Consider the following 8536-nt stretch of genomic DNA (forward strand, 5'->3'; position numbering starts at 1 on the left):
TATTGAATTGTATTTTATGCAATATTTTTATGTAAAACTATATGTGGTATTAACTTTTATGGACACCTAAATATATAATATTTTAGTATAAATTAAAGTTTAACATAGTATTATATAAAAATATGATATATAATCCAATTTAATATATATAATACAATACAATACAATACGACCTAATACGGCGTTCGAAACGAGCCCTTAAAAAGTTATAACGTTAGGCTTAGGTAAGGGTCGATAAAAAAGTCATTTAGGCTTAATATAAACTTTTACATTTCAAGGTCCTCACTTTTTATTCCATGAAATTATCTCAATTCCCACTTAATGCAATACACAAAAAAGATTTATATTGTTGCAATCAACACTTCTATTTATTTACTATTCACTTTTCTTTATTTTATTTTATTTTTTGTATAAAGTAGAAATTGAAATTAAAGAAAATGATTGTAACTAATTAAAACACACACACTCTCTCTCTCTAACACTTTTTAATCTTTTAACTCTTCAAGACACAATATTTAATTATAATTTCCCTCCAAACTTATGTGAAACTCATGGTATAGTTAAGATAAAAGAAAATAATAAATGAGTAAATTTTTAGCTTAGAGAGATAAAAATGTGTATTAGAAAAAATTAGGTTAAGACTCAAAAGAGTTAAACTATGGATAATCACAAAATAAGTTAGTTTAAAAGCCACAAATATTACAAAGAAATTGCCTAAATCATCTTTCAAAGCATAAGTCATTAAAGATTTTGTCTCAAATGTCAAATAATGCAAGTTATATCAAATTCAAACTATCATACCACAAATCTTAGTTAAGTATATATATATTAAAATCCAAAATATTACATTTGTAAGGCCAATTAAAAATTTCATGCGGAACTTTTAAATTAAACGCTAACACAATTATCCAAGTATACGGTTATTGATAATTTTCTTTTTAGGGGAAAAGCAATAGAATATAGACAAAATATGGCTTACAAATAAACACAAACACAAAGAACAAAAATAAATATAACTAACTAAAAATTAAAAGTTTGTAAGTTCCCCTCTCCAAATTAAATATGCACATTGTTCACAATGTGAAACTATAAGAACAAAGGAAGAGAACTTATCTGAGATACACACCACATCAGTATGGTGGAGGTGGTGGCGGCCATCCTTACAAAGTTGCGGCCTTTATGGCAAGTTTTCCCTTTTTCTTGATTTTCCACTTTAAAACTTTGAAAGTGCCCATTATTAACCCTTGAGCATGAAATGAAGAGCTAAAAATTAATTTCATCTTTGACCCATTTTAAGAAATAAGAAATCAATCTAAGCTAAAAATAATTTTCTTTCTTCATTATATTTTTCTCATTTTTTTTATCAAAAAGGCTTGCAGAACAATAAAATTACCCAAATTGAAGATCTCCAAATATTTCTCCTACAAAAACAAAATCAAACAAAATAAAATAAAAATAATAAAACACACCATCAATTGGACTATAAAAAATGCATAAAAATAAACCTAATAAAAACCAGAGACCAAACCCAAGATTGAACCAAAGAGTCTATACTTGGAGAATCAGAACCCCCGAACAGAGTCACACCCAACCTCTATAAAGAACCTGGGAGCCCTGATAGAAGAGGAGAATACCCACTCGATGGCTAGAGAGGATATCGAGAGAGAAACCCCTAAATGCAGTTTTTCTAATTACATTTTTTTATTTCCTTAAACAATTTATTAATGTACTAATTTATGATTAAGCCGACATAATTTAAGAGTTCAAAAAAAAAAGATAAATGTATAAATATTAGTCTAATGATAAATTATAACAATAAGTATATGTATTTTCAGAACTAATTTATATGTTTAATGTTAATAAATAAGATTTGGAGTAGTTTAAATTTTTTTAAATAATTATAATGCAACTATACTAGTATAGCAAATTGTTTTTAAAAAATATGCATAATGTATTTAAAAGCATATATTTGTTATAATTTTCCAAACTTAGAGGAATTTTTTATAACAAAAAAAATTAAAGGATAAAATTCTACAAGAATGATATTTCAGAATAAACAATCATATATATATATATATATATATATATATATTAGGGTATGCTCTAAATGGTTATTACCCATAAAAGGGTACCATTAGATTAAATCTAATGGTTTATATTTACAATTATTAATTAATTTTAAAAAATTAATATTTTTAATTTTAACTTATTACCTGATGACATGGCAGTCATTTTTTTTTTCTTTCCATATTTTATATTCCTTCTTCATTCCTAAACTAATGAAACTATTAAAAAGAATAACTCTGAATGGAAGTATTATAAATTAAAAAAAAAAAAACAAAAAAGCACACGTCCACCCTTAGTAACTAATGGAAGGTAAAATTCTCTAAGGGAGATTCATATCAATTTTCAGACATGATCTTTTGGTATATGGAATCGATAGAACCTTATTAACTGTCCAAAGTAGACATTTGATTTTGCTTGATACTACCACAATATTTACCTTGACAATGGTATATTCTTTATTTTATTTGCTTATTTTTGGGTATTGGTATGTGGCTGATATAGACTATAGTACTCTACATCATGCTATTTAGTGTTGATATGTTCCTAATTTTGATGCTCTTTTTCATTTTTGTATAAGGCGACTCAACGAAGTTACAAGCTATTTTTACACTAGGGATGTTGGTAATGTATAAGCGGTGGCCTTCTAGTACCGATGGCTTTCAACCAGCTCTTATGGGAGGAATGCAAACTATGACAGCATTGTTGATGGTCCCATTGATTATGGGATCTTTCACAATTTAAATTTAACTGGGATGTATATTATCAATAATTTAAATTATATTTCTCCTCCTAATTGTTTATTCAACCCTCTTAAATGATAAAGGAAATTAATGGCAAACACGAAAATTAATAATTCTTCCATTGATCTCCATTTTTGCTTTGTATATATTATTTATGAAATTTCCCATCTTATTATTTAAGCGCCACGTTGTTTGTCAAGGCTATACATGTATGTATATTAGATACTTATTAGTCCACATTAAACCTCTATTCTGCGTAGTTAAGCCCACTATTCGCAGATAAATTTCATGTCCTAGCTACTATCTTTAATGATGTCCCAAGCTTTGAATCCCATCAAAGAAATACTAAAAAATTAAAGAATTTGAGAAGGTTTGCTAATTATTAGCTTGTAACCTCAAGATATCCTTAGTTTAGAGGGTTTTTTCTTTGAAGCTTTTACGTGCTTCAAGAAAATTATTTAGGGATATTTTTTTTCCCTTAATGGACTCTTATAATTATTTGAGGATATCTAATTTTATTAGATAGCCATAAAAAAATAAAAATGTAAATCTTTTAAAAAAGGGAATTAACTTGTTGGTGACTTGTTATAATAAGTCACCAATTGCCACATCATTATAATTTTTAGTATCCATTAATAGGTATTACCCATTATGAAATCATCCATATATATTAATACCTAATGTTAGTTTTGTTTTGACAAAACTCTTTCCTATAGTAGAACAAGTTAACATTTTTTTTTTTGAATAGAAGATGAACTTCATTAACACATAACAGCCAAATTAGCTATTATAGAGGAATGTACAGCACTAAGAATATTATTGATATTAAAGGAACAATCTGACCAATAATAAGAACCGCGACCAAGACAATGAGCAATTTTGTTAGCAGACCGCGTAACAAAAGAACAGACACATTAACTAGACAGTCTAACAATTGTTTACAATTTGATATCAAAAGACCAAAAACGGAAGGCATAGAAAAAAAAAAAACTTGTAATAGCCTGAACTGCAACAAGTGAATCAGATTCAACAATCACATTAGACCACTTTTTTATCTTGATCGAACTCAAAGCCTCTTTGATTTCGAAAGCTTCAACAAAGGTTGGTTGAACATTGCCATATCTCAGCGCAATAAGTGCTTCTATGAACTGACCATCAGAGCCTCGAGCCACCACCCCATGCCATATGTACCATCACTTTGAAAAATTGCACCATTCACGCTTACCTTGATTTTATTGATTTCTGGTTTAGACCATTGCTCCTCCTTGCTGTGTTTTGCAACAGGTTACAACAAGGGCTCAAATCGATGAGATTGAGCATAACTCCATTGATCAAGCATGAAAAACCGTGTTTTTGCAAATGTCAGTTGTATATAAGAAAATATAAAAACTGTAAGCGTTTGCAGCGGCAGAAAGTAATTCTGCTACAGCAAAACTGAACAGGCAGAATATAAAATATTTGCAGAAAAATAAATAACTTGACACAAGATATTTATACGTGGTATCAGTGTTCTCATGAACATTCCTAGTCCACGGGGCCACGCCCAGAGAATGAAATCAATTAATAAAGTATCAAAATTACAAAGACAATTGACTTAAACAAGTTTAGACTCCCTCTAAAGTAATGCCGCAATCCTTTGTAATCCACTTTATGAATCTGACTTCTTGAAACACCTTCAAGCCCGAACTCCCTTCGTCTTTGAAGTGTGAGTGCTTACTTCCTCCCGAAGTAAGGCTTCAACAAGTCTTCTCCCGAAGACCAAGTGCTTACTTCCTCCCGAAGTAAGGCTTTATCAAGTCTTCTCCCGAAGACCAATCTCTTGTTCAGTCAAGTAGTTCTTCACAACCTCTAGGACAGAGTAAGAACAGAAATAAACAACTAGAACCTAGATGAACAACTAGGCTCTCACAAAACAAAGAAACACTCTCTTCTCTCAAAAGGTAAATGCAAAAAATGAATAATGGAAGAGGTAATTCGAATGGTTGCTCTCTACGCTCTATTTATAGAACATAGAAACCAAAGAGGCGACCACAAGTTCGAATCTACAGGTGTACAAAAACTTTCCAAAAGAAACACGATCTGCTACATCAGATTCGGATGCTGACGCAGCAGATCTGACCAGAAACAGGAAACTTGGTAAAATCGGGTCCGATCCTCTATCAAAGCTTGATTCCTGCCAAAAACAGATTAGATATTCTGATTGTATCAAGATACAATCGAAATCAATAAGGAAAAGGCAATAATCAAAGTTTCCCTAAAAAAGACAACTTTCCAAAAGAGAATTTCTTCTCTTTTAAGAAGTTTTCAACAAAGGAAAGTTCAGCTGAAAGTGCAACTTTCCTAACAAGGAAAAGGGCAACTAAAAATCGAATTTATAAGGTAAGAATCCGAAAATGAATGCTGAACAATCTTACCATAAGTGGAAAAATTATTTTGTCAACTAACTTGCCAAAAAAGGACTTTACAATCTCCCCCTTTGGCACTTTAGATGAACAAAATAATTTTTAACATAAAGTACCTGCAAGGCAAAGTTAGCAAGAGCAAACGAAACTACTCCCCCTGAGTAACACAATCGAATATAACAAAGAAACTTAAAAACAAGCTAACTTTAAAAGATATGTTCACAAGTACTAAGCAACCACAACTCCCCCTGGAAAAAGGGTCCAGAGTTGGGCAAACAAACAAATTAAAAATAGATATCTCTCCCCCTTTTTATTTATCGGAGTGCCAAAGTAAATAAAGAAAGAAAAATAGAGATAAGTTCAAACAAAAGCAAAGAAGAAACAACTTAGTCTCGGTAGAGTTTAATCAAAGAAGACAATTGCTTGGACATCTCATGCTGGACTTCTTCCATTGCTCCAAGGCGATTATGCACATTCTGAAGTTCGGACTTTACTTCCAGGAGTTCCCCGTCAAGAAAACTTGAACTTGCGGCAGCCAGGCGAAGCAAAGACCGGCCTTAGGCCGTTTTTGAAACACACCATCAAAGTATTCAGAGGGCTGGAATGTAGGTCCACTGATAGGAGGCTCAAGTGTTTCATGAGATTGGGCCACATTCTTCTGAGAAGATAAAACCTTATAGATTAGATTTGGAAACACAAGTTTAAAGGTTGGCTTTTTACCTCTTCGGAAGGAGACAATTGTTGGGTTTTATGCCCTAAATAAAACTCATTTCAATATAATCAGATTTACTTATTAATATAGATCAGAAATAACATTTAATGTTGCATGGTTCACATGATTTATTTCATGATTATATGTACATAATGTATAAATTCATCTGAAACCCTTTTCACATACTTGATCATGTTTATTGTGCTGTCAACATATTGGAAAGTAAACATGACTATGTGAATAAAGTTTCCTAGATTTATCAGACATAGGGTTTTACTGATATGATAATCTACAACAGAGTTTACTTGCATTTGGAGAAGTGCTATGTTCTTTCCAGAGCATTGGTTAAAGTAAAGCTCAGGTTGGATGCATGGAGTATGCATCGGAAGGGACTGATATTGAACTTTGACTTAGATTTATTAAACTTACCGTAATATCTATTCAAGTCAATATCGCCTAGTTGATCCTAGATCAAATGTTCTTAATCCTGTTATGATTAGGCTCAATCTCGAGAGGCTATTCGTGTTCTTTGATTTGTTAGTTAAGCCTACTTTTGGGTCAGGGTGATACGTACATTTTGGGAACACGGTAGTGCAATTGAGTGGGAGCGCTAGCATAAACATGGAATCTATAGCTTCTATCTGGCGAATAGTAAGCAAAGGATGATCTCCTTCGAGCTTGACCAAACGAACATAAATGGTGGAGTACTCATTTCACATAAGCTGAAATATCATTTATACGGGGTCAAGTGTTTTAAGGATAAAATACATAGTAGGGTGTTACGGTAATCTAATCCCTTTACAGTGTAGATCATTCATATAGAGGATCATTGATCACATTAGGATTATAACAATGGATAACTAATGATGTGTCTATATGGTGGAACATATAGAGCATTCTATATACTGAGAGTGCAATTCTAAGTTCTATGCGTGGATTCAACGAAGAATTAATAAGTTAGTGAATTTTAGTGCTAAATTCTTGATCTACTTATTGGAAGCTCGGTTATATAGACCCATGGTCCCCCCACTAGTTGAGATAATATTGCTTGTAAGACTCATGTAATTGGTTTTGATTAATCAATTATAATTCTCAAATTAGACTATGTCTATTTGTGAATTTTTCACTAAGTAAGGGCGAAATTGTAAAGAAAGAGTTTTAGGGGCATATTTGTTAATTATGATACTTTGTATGGTTCAATTAATAAATATGATAAATGACAATATTATTTAATAATTATTTATAGTTATTAAATAGTGGCATTTAAATGGTTGAATTAGAAAATTGGCGTTTTTGAGAAAATCAGATGCAGAAAAGATAAAACTGCAAAATTACAAAAAGTGAGGCCCAAATCCACTTGTATAGGGCCAGCCATTTTTGTAGGAAATTTAAACTGATTTTTTCATTATTTTAATGCCAAATAATTCAAACCTAACCCTAGTGGAATGCTATAAATAGATAGTGAAGGCTTCAGAAAATTTACACTAAATTTCTACACTTAAATTTTCTATTTTTCCCTCAGAGAAAAACCTGAGCCTTCTCTCTCCCTATCTTTAGCTGACCACTCTCTCTCTTCTTCTTCAATATATTTCGAAATCCTTAGTGATTAGAGTAGTGCCCACACACATCAAGCAATACCTCAATCATAGTGAGGAAGATTGTGAAGAAAGATCATCAGCAAAGGAGATTCAGCATCAAGGATTCAGAGAAAGAGATCCAGGTTCAGATATTGATAATGCTCTGCTACAGAAAGGAATCAAGGGCTAGATATCTGAACGGAAGGAGTCATTATATTCCGCTGCACCCAATGTAAGGTTTCTTAAACTTTATATGTGTTTAATTTATCGTTTTTGAAAGTTCATATTTAGGATGTTAATAAACATACTTGTGAGTAGATCTAAGATCCTGGTAAAATAATTTCCAACAACTGGCCTCAGAGCCATGGTAATTGATTTACTTGCAAGAAATTTGGACTTTAAAACGATTGTTTGTATGTTCTTTGGATGGTATCATGTTGTATTGAGTGTTATTTGATGATTGATTGATGTTTGTGAAATTTTCGTGAAAAATAATTGCGATTTTATCTCTGGAATTATTTTTATTGGATAGTATGGAAAAAATTAAGCAAGTTAGCCTTTTACAGAACTTAATTTGGATTTTATTTGAATTAGTTATGATTTTTTGAAGATTTAACAAAATCGGGGCTCTGCTGATATTTTCCTGCGATCGCAAATCTGTCCGTACAGTTTCGAAATTTTTTGTTTTTCTTCAATTTTTCATGCTTTTCCATGGAATTAACTTCCAATTTTTTGTATAGTTTTGTATTTGTACTATTACTATTCCTAATTCAATTCTAATTATTATTTTGAATTAATTTAATATTTTTTAAATTTAATTCAAGATATTAGTGTAATTTGAATTTGAATAGAATTAGTATCTATCTTCTTGCTTAAAAATCTATCTCATTTTTAAATTTGATTATATCTTATTTTTTTTTAATTTAAGGTCAGATTTTATAAGATATTTATAAAATCTTTTAAGATATTTTTTAAAATATCTTATCTTTTAAGATATTTTTAATTATATCTTATCTTTTAAGATTTTTTTTAAATCTT

This window comes from Cannabis sativa, chromosome 7 (genome assembly GCF_029168945.1).
Source record: "Cannabis sativa cultivar Pink pepper isolate KNU-18-1 chromosome 7, ASM2916894v1, whole genome shotgun sequence".
Taxonomy (NCBI): Eukaryota; Viridiplantae; Streptophyta; class Magnoliopsida; order Rosales; family Cannabaceae; genus Cannabis; species Cannabis sativa.